Below are 12485 nucleotides of genomic sequence, written 5' to 3' on the forward strand. Positions count from 1 at the left end.
AGGATTTAAGGCATAGCAGATAGATGTCAAATCTACATTTCTAAGTGAGATACTTGAAGAAGAAGTATACAACTTGAAGGATATGTGGATCCTATAAAGATAAATATGGTGTGCAATCTACACAATACTTTATATGGTTTGAAACAAGCCCCTAGAGCATGCTATGAAAGACTACATAACTATTTAGTAAAGATTGGATTTTCAAGAACTAATGATAACATTAATCTGTACTTGAAGATTGGCAAGAACAATGAAGTATTACTATCTGAAAATTTTGTTGATCATATCATATTTGGAGGCAATGAAGCATTATGAAAATCATTTGTTGATGAAATGAAGAAGGAATTTGAAATGTTAATGTTTGATGAGATCAAATTATTTGTTGGTTTACAAGTGTATCAAATGAAGCAAGGTATCTTTGTTACTCAATCCAAATATATCAAGGAAATACTAAAAACTTTTGGAATGAAAGATTCAAGACTAGTTAGTACACCTATGGTTACTAGACACAAATTATCTAGGAGTAACAATTCTACTAATGTGGACCAAACATTATATAGATCAATGATTGGAAAAATGCAATATGTTTTTCATAGCAAACCTGATATTGCATTATCAGTTGGGATAGTTGTAAGATTTTCTAAAAGTCCTAAGGAAAATCACATGATGGCAGTAAAAAGGATACTGGGATATTTAAAAGGAACAAAAGACTATGGATTGTATTACAAGAAGAATGACAAGTTTGAACTAAAGGTACTTAGTAGTTCTAATTGGGTGGGAAATGTTGATGATAAAAAGAACACAAGTGGAGGTGCATTCTTTCTAGGAAAGAGATCAATTTCATGGAGAAGCAAGAAGCAAAACTACATTTCTTAATCAACAATTAAAGCTGGGTATGTGACAACAATAATGAATTGTTCAAATATCATATGGATCAAGAAATTCTTGAAAGGTATGAAGGAACATATCACAGATCTAGTGGTTATCTATGTGATAACATTGGTGCTATTAACATATCAAAGAATATTGTAATGCACACAAAAGCCAAGCACATTGCTATCAAGTATCATTACTTGAGAGAGATAGTTAAAGACAAAGAAGTGAAATTGGATTATGAGAACACTAAAGAGAAAATAGCTGATATATTCACTAAAGCTTTACCTAAAAATGCTCATGAATATCTTAGAGGTAAACTAGGGATGATTCCCCTAAACAAGCTACTTAAGAAAAGATGGTGCTTTGAATCAAATGTGTTGATTAGACTATCTTACAAATTGATGCTTATAGTTCTACTTTAGGAGTTGCTTAAGGTAGTAGTGAAGAAGAAGAACAAAATGACAAATTAGTCATGCAAATATGACAAAGGTGAATTGAAAATTAACATGAAAAAGATGCATGAGTTGAAATGTCTTTGGCATTGCTGTCAAAGAGGGAGATAACAATTATCTAGTTACCATAAGAAAGAAAGAAACAGAGGTTATCCAACAGAGAGAAAAATTATCTAGAAGGAGAAGATCAAAATTAAAAAGGGAGATAGTGAAAATTTTTACCATAAGAAAAGAAGTGATATCCATGCAAGAGGGAGAGATTACTAAGAGGGAGTTCATAAGACTTACTAGAGGTGTTGCCAAATTTGATATGATAGAAAGAGATTATGTGTTGCATATTAGAGTTATATGGATGGAGTTATAAAGATGAGCATTATAATGAAGCTAAGGATATTAATGATTTTAATGTTGTATATAGAGGATGTTGCTCGAGACAATATATGTTTTGGATTGCATGGTAACTAGAGATGTTTCCATCAATGTTAAAGAGGGAGATTGTTGGAAACTACAATTGGAACAATTGTTATGTTGTCATTGATGTCAAACCTATTGGTGAGACAATTTTTTATTTGATCTGAGTGTCATATCTATTTGATTGATGAAGAGGATTTGAGGAGTTGTTCATAACAAAAGTATCTAGAGGAAAGGTTGAGTTATGAAGAGGGCACTATAAATGGACACTTGATTAGTTGGACTTTGACAAGATAAAGTGATTTTTTAAATCATTTTGCAAGTGGAGAAGACCATAATGCTAAAGCCTTGAAGATGTAATCAAAGACATATCAAATGCATATGGTTGACCAAGAAATTGAACAAAATATTATGAAACTTGAAATATATGTCAAGTGGTGCTAGTGTTGACCAAGCACCAGAACAAGCCGAGTAGAATTAATGTTGACTGAGCATCAATATCGATTGAGTGACAATTTATGTGCCGAGTGGTAAATTTAGTAGTGACCGAGTAACCCAGTGATGACCGAGTGTCAGGTTATAGTGTTGGCTAAGGAATAATATTTTAATAGTTTAAAAGAAATTGTAACTTCCAGTCAACTAAGTTGATTTCTTGGGATATGGAAAGTGTGTTGAAGATAAGGATAGAAGAATTGGATCATTTAATGCTAGGAGAGGATAAGGTAAACAACCTAAGGAATGGATTCCAAGAGAAGTTTCTAAAAAAGAAGACAATAAACAAGATGGTGATCAGATTCATTGTATGTGGTGGATATAGTCATAAAACCTAAGATTAATGGTGATGTTTAAGTGGCAAAAGATCAGAATTACCTATTTAAGGAGGTACAAGGGCCTAACCTACAATGTGTGTGAGCAAGAGTTCTAGAGTGTTGTTGGAGCAGTTGTTGATGTTGTTGATTGCTGAATCTAAGTAGAATACTGAGAAGAGTTAAGAAGAGGTGAAGAGTGATTGCTTGAAGGGTTGCCAAGCAAATTAGAGATTGAGATGACAATGTAGGCTAGACAGTGAATCAACTTATGAGCCAAACTAAGATCTATATATGCAAAGGTGACATTATAATGGAATGTTCCAAAGTCCTCTACCAAGGCCACTCCTAATAGGGTGGTTAAATCCTTTAACAATGTCACATTTAATAGTGTATTTTTTAACCTTTAACAGGGTTGACTCCTAATAGAGCTAACTTCAGAAGAGTGAATATTGGTGATATGTTACCAGTGGTTTTTTTCAAATTGTGTTTCCATGTTAAACCCTAGTATCAAACTTATGTGGATGTTATTTATGGTGTTTTTACTAATTAATGTTTACATTCTGCAAGTTTGTTATATTTAGGACAATGAACAACTAGTTGATGTTTTCAAAAGTTGATTCTAGTGACTGAGCTATGAAATGATAAAATCTAAAGTTGTTTAAGTGATTGTTTCTTCAATTGGTACATCTAGACCTTGGATAACTAATTCAACCCCCCACCGCCCCCCCCCACTCTCATTTATTCTAAATATTCTAACAACCACCTCCCACCACCCCATCACATATCACATATGCCAATAGTTGTTGTTGTTGTTGTCAGCAATAGTTACTATCGCTATTGACACATGTCTATGGCAAAAGCATGCCAGTGGCAACAATAAGTTAGTGGTGATAGTAACTATCATTGACAATAGTGACAACTATGGCCACTACCCACAGGCAGTCTTTCTTATTCGACATTTAAAAAAATAAAATTTATTTATTTATTTATTGGTGGGGCCACCACCTCCTACTACCCCATCATACACCACATATGACACTAGTTGTTGCTACTGTCATCGACAGTTAGTGTCACCACTAACAAGGCCATTACCTCCTGCCACCCCGTCACATATCACATAAAACAATAGATGTCGTTGATATCAGGGGTGGTTACTGCCACCATTGACACATATAGTAACAACAACTGACAACCGTGACAACTACTGCCACTACCTATGGGTGGTCTTTCTTATTCTGTAGATTATTTTTTTCAAACTTATTTATTGTTAGAATTGGTAATCTTTCCTTGGTTGTATTTATTAAATGGGATAAACCAAGGTATCCCTTAAGTTTTTTTTCCTCTAGTCCACATGTGAGGACAAGTCTTTTTTTGTAATTCCTTTATTAAGGAAAATAGTTTATTCCTCCTTAAGAGGATTATGACACTTGTTATGCACACACTTATGAATGTGGCAACCATTCACATGGGAGTTACAAATGACTCCTCCTCTCATCTCTTTATAAGAGATGATTCTCTCTCATTCTCTACACACAATCACTATGTAGTTCTTGTAATGAGCCTCGGGCACCTTTTTCTCTCTTCTCTCTCCTTCTTTCATTCTTTAGGCATTTGCCTCATTCATAATGTCACAAGGGGTTTTCTTTGCTTTCCCCTTTCAAATCTTTGTCTCCTCTTGTTGATTCATTGGTGGTTGTTCATTCTTTCACTCTCTCTTTGGATCTGAATTTATGGTAACTATTTTCACAAACTCTCTTGGATTAATTGATAATTCTTTTATTTTACTTCATTTCGATGTTATTGTTTCTAACATTTATTTATTTTTGGTAATTTTAATTTTTTTAATTTTAAAAGAAAATTAAAAATATATTTTACCATTTAATTTTAGTTTTTGTAAACTTATTTTCATTTTTTGGTTTTTGGTTTGTTAGGGCCCTATTTTGTTGGGGCCAGTTTTTTTGCCCCTATTATTTCAAACTTGCCATTTGGCATCCTATTATTTTAGCCAACTATTTTTTTGGAATGATTTTTGGTTTCTTTTTCATTTTTTATATTTAATTTAAATATTATTAACTGCTTCTTTTTTATTAACAAGGAATCTATTTTGGCATAATCTCGTGTTGGGCATTTGTGTTGTCATTGTATAGAATACCTCTTAGCATAATAATTTTTTAAAAATAAATAAATAAATAAATAAATATACACGCACACACACACACACACACACACACACACACACACTATAGTAGTATGTAATGCTCTTCCAACCTTGCACATGTTTGAATTGTGAAATGACATGCCATCCAGATTGAGTAGCTCATCTATAATCAGTGTGGTGAATAGTTGATGTGATGTGGGGGCCTACATAAGGGGAGGTACAAGAATATCTTTGTCAACTATAGTTTATCGAGGAGTTGTAGGAGGTGTAGGAATATCCTCATGTCTTTGTACAAACTATGACCTTAATGTCCCAGTAGATGGGTATGATATAATGTGGGTGATGTGTGATGATAACTCATCGAGAGGAATCCCAATTACTATCAATAAGGCTTGTTATGAACAAAGGAGATCACTAGGTAAACATGTGACCATTTAATGTGAATAATCCATATATGATAAAGTGAAAACCTCTAGTGGAGAGGGTATATATGTTGTCTAATATGCATCATCATTGGAGGGTGCATCTTGTGCTATTGTAGGAATGGTTGTACGAGAATGTAGTATGTATCTCTTGCAAAAATTGGATGATATTTGTGTATCTATGTAGAAATAGTGGTGATACTAGAATACACCTCCCTCCTAGTATCATCTGGTACACTCTATCTTCTAGCTATCATCTTCGTACCTTTTGTCATAATCAAAAGGTTTTGATCCACCTTTGTCCACTTATTACTGGGCACATGGGTATCTATAGGTCTAAATTTATCTAATAAATAGCCCCTCCCTTTCCCAACGTAACTTGAAAAATTTGTATAATCAACCTCATAATGCATATGAAATTCTATAAATAACTAGCTCATCTTTTTGGGGCCATCTATGATGAGTAGCCAACAGACACGGATATATAAATGGTGCAACAAACTCAGTTGTGCACCTAACCATGCAACCTTTGACTTGACCTTTGTTCATATAAAATGGAAACATGGTCTTCGCTATAGTAGTGGACACCTCACTACCAATTTATATGTATTTCATAATGCTAGTGACATTACAAGATAAAGAAGCATAAAAAGTATCCATGCTAATACTATCATATGGGTTTTATGATTCAATTATGTGAATCATATGAACCAACTCCTCTTAGATACTACTCACCTTCTCCCTATTAGGGAGGGTGGTGGAAGTCTAAATAACACTATTGAGGAACTTGATAGTGTGAGACAATCTATCAATAGTATCAACAAAGAACTACTCTCTATCTTGAGTAGATGATGTAGATCTACAAGCTATAGGCTGAGCACTAGTACCCCCTGAACACTACCCTCCCTATAAGATGTAGGTGTTGTCCTAATAATAGATGCCATGCATGATAAAGATTTGTAAAGTGAAGTTATAAAAGTATATAGACAAGTATGACAAAGATCTATGCGCATGTGTACATACATAAATATAATGTAAATACAAACAATATTTAATTTAAAGCACATGTACATTATAATCATCTACTTTGTGAATATATATATGTATGTATATATATGTATGTATGTATGTATATGTATATATGTATGTACGTATATGTATGTATGTATGTATATATATATGTATGTATATACATATACATACATATATGTATATATGTATGCATGTACATATATATATGTATGTATGTATGTATATATGTATGTATATGTATGTATGTATATATGTATGTATATGTATGTATGTATATATGTGTGTATATGTATGGATGTATATGTATTTATGTATATGTATATATATACATATATACATATATACATATATATAGATGTACATACATACACATACATACATACAATACATATGTGTATGTATGTACATACATACATATACATACATATATATACACATATATACATATATATACATATGTATACATATACATATACATACATATATGTATATATGTATGTATGTGTATGTATGTATCTGTATACACATACATACATATATACATATATGTATGTATATGTATATATATGTATATATGTATATGTATATGTATATATCTATGTATGTGTATGTATGTATGTATGTATGTATGTATATATGTATGTATATGTATATATTTATGTATGTATATGTGTGTATGTATATGCATACACACATATACATACATATACATACATACATAGACATACATACATATATACATATATGTGTAATGACCCTTGCTAATAAGATCACCAAAACACTAATATTGCACTATAGAATTTTGTCAAATATTTGGCAAGAAATTTGATCTGTACTATTGTAGATAAAATACTGAGCAATCAACTTAGTTCAAATATGGATGGGAAATATATAGCCATTCATGGTAGATTTGTTACACTTACAATAAGCAACTTGTAACAAAATAGCTTCTACAGATATAAATGACTAAAACTATTAACTCTTTAGGCAACTTGTCATTATTTAAAATCTTCAAGCAAATACATTCAAAATCGAAGGAACCTGGATTGCCATAAATTGCATAAGTGTTTGCTGGTGTTGGTGAAAATTTTCAAATCATTGTAGTGCCCAATAATGGTGACTGTACCTTGCTATTGAACTTGCTGCTGAACTAGACAGAATTTCAAGCAAGCATTTACAGTCGAATTTTAGAATGATCTGCACTTGCCAATTCTTATAATGGATATGTTGTTATTGGAGTTGATGATCGAACCCCTAGAAGTGTGCAGTATGCTATCCGTACACAGTTATTGGTGCTGGTCGTACAATGCAGTCTGGAACAATCTCAGAGTTAATTAATTTCTTCATCCAAAACTCTGCCCTTAATGACTGACGAAACTGGCCCAGACTGGATCGAAATGAGCCCTAAATTCATTCCCAACAGTCCAAGGAAAAAATGCCCAGTTTTATATGCAAATCGAGCTGTAAAATTGCTCCCAGTCTTGGCCCGAAATTCACATATAAACCCTTGCTGAAAAATTTAATATTAACACCTACGATTCATAAGAAACCCTAGGAATTCAATCCTGTGATTTTTGTAATTTTCTAGACTCCAAAACAAGTGACGAAAATGGCTCAAAATGGAGCGCTAGGGTTGAAGGAAAGTACTGAAATAGTTGTAAAGAAAAAACGCTGCTCCAATAGGGATTTTCGAATGGAAATGTAGCTCTCAGTTGTAGAATTTGAACTTCATAAATCTACTATAAACCCTACTCGAAAATGCTTCCTTGGATGTTGTAAAATGCTGAATAAAATCTCCTTACTCTTCTTGCCAATTTCAAACCCCTCCTTAATATTCTTCTCCACCAAAATGATAATTTTCTAAGTATAGCTGACTGTGAAAATTCAACAAGAATTCCAATTTTCCCCAACAATCAACCCTCCTAAACTAAAGTAAAAACTTCCTTAAGATATGCAAGTAAACTTCTCAAAATAAATCCTTTAGACATTGGCCCTTGGCCACAAATTATGCTCATCTTGAAATGGTTGAATGCCACCTCCAAAGTGCAACCCTTTAGAAGATATTTCACTTCCTTAGTTATGCAAATCCAAGGGAGTTTTCGTTCCCAAAGATCTAATGAAAATTTGCAAACCAAATGACTACAAATTGCTCTAATATGAATAGAAGTAAAATCCTCAAATCCGCCCATGCAAATGGATGCCCCAGCCCTCAATTTATTAACTTTTCTAAGAAGTCACTAAGAATCTTCTAGAAACATCCTTTATAGAATCTTATAATTCACTTTATTATAAAATAACTTTATAAAATAAAAGTGCAATCTCAACTAAAAAATTATGACATGTAGGCCCAACTCGACTGGATGTAGGCTCATCTACAACTCTCCAAGAGCAATATACAACCAATTAATCAACAAGATGACTCTCTCTCCAAAATCATTTGCCTACGAGAGTTGATGATAGGAAAATCTACTGTAGAAATCATGTCGCTAGAAAGGGGACATAACAGTCTGCCCTTCCAAAAATTGCTTGCCCTCAAGCAATCTCAATGCTGGATGCTGCAAAATCATTTCACTCTCCCAAGCAACATCTTCAACAGGTAGATCTCTCCACTTAACCAAATATTCTCTTATCACTCTCCTGCGAAGCTATTTCTCCTTGCTATCCAAAATGGATTCTGGCACTAAGATCAATTTCCCTTCATCATCCAAGGGAGGTAATACTGTAGAAGGTACCGCATTCTTACCCAACGCCTTCTTGAGGCATGACACATGGAACACATTGTACACTCTTCTATCTACTGGAAGCTCAAGCTCATAAGCCAATTCCCCTACACACCTAATGATCCTAAAGGGCCCATAATACCTAGGCTTAAGCTTCTCTGATCCACTCTTCTTAAGAGTGGATTGTCGATATGGATGAAGCATGAGGTAAACCATGTCACCAACCTCAAAGCTCCTCTCTGTCCTCTTCTAATCTGCATACTGCTTATACTGATTCTGTACCCTAGCTATGTTATTCTAGAGAGCATCAATAATGTCCTTACTCTCCTAAATCAAATCCCCAGCATGTGGGACCCTAACATCACTCAACAGCAAATCAACAAAGCTTGGTGCATCATACCCATATAGAGCCCGAAAAGGTGTCATCTGAATAGACATGTGAAAGGTGGTATTATAACAATATTCACACAAATAAATCCATCTCACCCATGCCTTCTGCTGATCAACCATGTAATTCCTCAAGTAGCCTTCCACCCATTTGTTCACTATTTTCGTCTGTCCATCAATCTGCAGGTGATAACTAGTGTTGGGTGTAAGCTCAGTGCCACATAATCGGAACACCTCTTGCCAAAAATGACTCAAGAATCTACTATCTCTATCGCTCACAATACTTTGGGGTATCCCATGTAACCTGAAAATCTCTCTAAAGAATACCTCAACTACATGTACTACTTTGTAAGTAGTAGCAATGGGAAAGAAGTGTGCATACTTCCTTAGTCTATCCACCACCACATAAATGCAATCACGACCCTGGGCCTTGGGCAAGCCTGTAATGAAATCCATGGATATGCATTACCACTTCTGATTAGGGATGGGAAGTGGTTGTAGGAGTCCTGCTGGGAAGGTGTGCTCTTGTTTATTCTGCTGACAAACAGGGCACTCACGAACATACTGCAATACATCTGTCTTGAGCCTTTTCCAAGTGAACCATTCTCGCACCTGTCTATATGTTTTGAAGTACTTGAGATGACCAACTATAGGTGAATCATGAAGAGCCCTCATAATAGATGCTTCACCTTCGATCCTGGGACTAAAAATATCCTGTTCTTGTAGATAATCAATTCATCCACTAGTGTATGCCTGGTATCAACAATTGTCTCATCAACTATCCCAAATGCCCAAGAGTCTCTAGCATACTCTGCAACAATCAAATGCTTCCAATCCTCAGAGATCTCAACCATCGCACTGAGATGGGGCTTGCATGACAAGGCATCTGCTACCACATTCTGAGTCCCCCTCACATATTATATATCAAAATCATAAGCCTGCAGCTTACTCACCCATTTCTGCTATCTATCATTAAGATCTCTCTGACCAAGGAAATGTCTCAAATTGTTGTGGTCAATTTTTATACAAAACTTACCACCTACTAGATACTACCTAAACTTAGCCAATGCGTGCATAATGGCTAACATTTCCTTATCGCAAATGTTGAATGATCTCTCTAGCCCACGGAGTTTCCTGCTCTCATATGTAATAGGGTGCTTGTCCTGCATCAAAATAGCACCAATACCATCTCCTGATGCATTACACTGAAGCTCAAATGGCTTCGAGAAATAAGACAATGCTAATACCGGACATGAAGTCATGATCTCATTAAATTTGTCAAAACAAGCCTATGCCTCCAATGTCCAAACAAAGGCTCCCTTCTTTAGAAAATCTATCATAGGAGCCGCATGTTGTGAATATCCATTAACAAATCTGCGATAGAAGCCACATAAACCTAGGAACCCTCTCAGCTGGATCAAGTTCTCAGGAATAGGCCACTCCACTATAGCACAGATCTTATCAGGATCCATCTGTACTCCTCCATTGATAATATGTCCCAAGTATAATAACTCGGTCATACCCAGATCACATTTGGACTCCTTGGCATACAAGGACTTTGCCTGCAAAATATTCAATACTGTCTCCAAGTGCTCTAAATGTTCATGCCATGTCTGACTGTATACCAAGATATCATCAAAGAAAACCAACAAAAACTTCCTCAACTAATGATGGAAGACCTTATTCATGGTGGATTGAAAAGTAGCTCGTGCATTGGTCAACTCGAACGACATGACCACAAACTCAAAGTGCCCATAATGACATCTGAATGTAGTCTCCTCTATGTCCTGCTCTCTGACTCTAATCTGGTGGTAACCGGATCTCAAATCAATATTACTAAAGTAGCATGCCCCATGTAGCTCATCTATCAGCTCATCAATCTGCAGAATGGGATATCTATTCTTAATGGTCTTCTTATTCAGCACCCTGTAATCAATGCACATCCGTAGTGAACCATCCTTCTTCTTCACCAGGATTACCGAAGAAGCAAAATGAGACTTGCTAGGTCTAATGTGCCCCATTGTAAGAAGATCCTTGATGGTTTTCTCTATTTCATCCTTGAGCCTCTTAGGATGCCTGTATGGAGTAATCATCACTAGTTTAGCACCCTCTTCTAACTCAATGATGTGCTCAATCCCTCTATCAGGTGGTGTACTAGGTGGAATATCGCTAAATACCCTGTCATACTTCTCTCTCAATATCTGAATGTCTGGGTGATATTCTATCTTTTGTTGTCCCTCCTGTGTGGGCATGAGAGTACACAAGGCTGCCCATCCAATATCATTATGTCTTGCCAATCTCTCCAAGTGCCTAAAAGAAATGGTTCAGATGTCACTATTCCTAATAGCTCTCAACACATGTTGTTTCCCATCTACCTCAAACTTGATCTCAATGTCCTTAAGTCTGAAAGTGACCTCACCCAATAATTGCAACCATTTCATACCCAAACAGATATCCAAGTCACCCATATTGACCACATGGTAATCTGCTTTGAACTCATAATATTCAGGCGTAAAGGCATGTCTCTAACCATCTTGTTACACTTAAGAGTGTAACCATCAACAACATGTACTTGGAGACCCTCAAACTCCTTTGTCTTAATACCATGGCGCTCAACTAGTCGTGCATCAATGAAGTTGTGCGTAGTACTTGTATCAAACAATGTGATCACCTTATGTCCTGGTAGAACACCGTGTAACCTAAAGGATCCCTCCTGTTGAATACTAGACAAATGTCCCTGCTATAAATGTAACTCAGGTTCCTCCTTATGCTCTGAAACCTCTGTCTCTCCCTTAGGCTCTGTATCACTGTGATCATCCTCATGTGCTGTACTGTCAGAATCTGATCCTTCCTAATATTCCCACATAACTCTATTGGCCTTTCCCTTAGGCCTCAAAGGACAATCATGGTCCCTATCATATGGGCCTTTGCAATAGAAGCATAGCTTCCTCCTACGTAGGTCGTTCAGTGCCTCTGCATCCAAGGGTGTAGTGGATTTTCCCTTGGTATCAACGTTCTTCCCTTTATTCTTATCAAACTTCTTATTATCTCTGAAAGAAGAGGTACTCCTAGAAGTGAACTTGCTAGAAGGTGCTGTAAGCTCCATACTCCGTGCTTTTCTCATAGCCTCCTATAGTGTCGGTGGATCAAATGCCTTAAACCAACCCTTGAGGGGTTTAGACAATCCCTTTGTGAACAAGATAACCAACCGCCTCTTA

Source organism: Cupressus sempervirens, chromosome 1 (genome assembly GCF_028749045.1).
Source record: "Cupressus sempervirens isolate cs-2001-9-10 chromosome 1, ASM2874904v1, whole genome shotgun sequence".
Lineage (NCBI taxonomy): Eukaryota > Viridiplantae > Streptophyta > Pinopsida > Cupressales > Cupressaceae > Cupressus > Cupressus sempervirens.